A 1101-nucleotide genomic window follows, 5' to 3' on the forward strand; every position below is an offset into this window, starting at 1 on the left:
AAGACTGTATAACTATTTTTTATGTTTAAGTAAATTCCTTCATTGCTTTACATTTCCACTAAGGACAAAAAATCTTTTAATTTCAGGTGCCCACACGACAGTTTCTCGTGGACATGCAACGACAGTGCAAGGAGGTGCTGATGCGTACAAGATGGACAAAAATGCACGAGGATTTTTTCGCATCTTTAACTCAGTTCTTTCAAGGACAGATCCGACCTGAACCTTCAGCAACTCGACTACGATGCTCGCATTATGTCAGATGTATTTGGCAAAAAAGGGATACGTGTGTGGGAAAAACACTCGTCACCCACGGCTCAGCAAACGAAGGAAGTCCTGAAAAATATTCGGGATGCTGATGAGCTAACAGGGGTCGGGTGTGCTATATTTTTCATTTCTGGTTATAGTATAAATGACAGGAAGATTCTTACGTCCGATATGAAATCTGTAGACATCGACTATATCTTAAATCTCTTCAAAGATTCAGATTGTCCTCAGCTCACTAACAAACCTAAACTCTTCATCTTTAATTTGTACAACCTGAGTGAAGTTATAACGACTCAAGCAGTGAAACTCTAAAAGTGAAGCGGGGGACAGACCCCCTCAGCGACATGGTTTGTATCTATTCCCAACAGCTTTGGGTCTCAACTGCATCCCGAATGGGAAAGGAACACCCTTTTAACTGGTGTTTGTGTCGCATTTTGGCAAAAGCATGCTGCTGACCAGGAACTTTGTGTTTTTTACAGAGAATTTCCCTGAAAGAGTACAATGAGAGCTCTCCTAGTTTTTCCCCGAATTGAGGTATTTTGGCTTCAAAAGAAATTCTTCTTAATCCTATGCAAGTTAATGAGTCCTCTATGAAGCAAATTTTTATATGATTTATACCCCTTTAATTTCAATAGATTTGCAATGGCTTGAAATTTGAGATACTTGAATTTTAAATATTTTTTAAAGAAAATTTTAGACAAACATTGGTCAAATGTAGAAAAGTAACACTGATGTAATTTCGATAAAGAACTAGGAACAAATTATTTGAGCTACATCTCTGTGAATTTTTATATCACATACCTTTTCCACTGATTTCGATATATAAATATAATTTTA

The 1101-nt window shown here is 37.0% G+C and overlaps 1 pseudogene; it reads left to right on the forward strand.

The window, feature by feature from the left end:
* LOC119588897 overlaps positions 1 to 797 on the forward strand; it is a 3012-nt pseudogene extending 2215 nt beyond the window's left edge.
* Positions 798 to 1101: the final 304 nt, after the last annotated feature.

The sequence above is a fragment of the Penaeus monodon genome, chromosome 24 (genome assembly GCF_015228065.2).
Source record: "Penaeus monodon isolate SGIC_2016 chromosome 24, NSTDA_Pmon_1, whole genome shotgun sequence".
NCBI classification, from domain to species: domain Eukaryota; kingdom Metazoa; phylum Arthropoda; class Malacostraca; order Decapoda; family Penaeidae; genus Penaeus; species Penaeus monodon.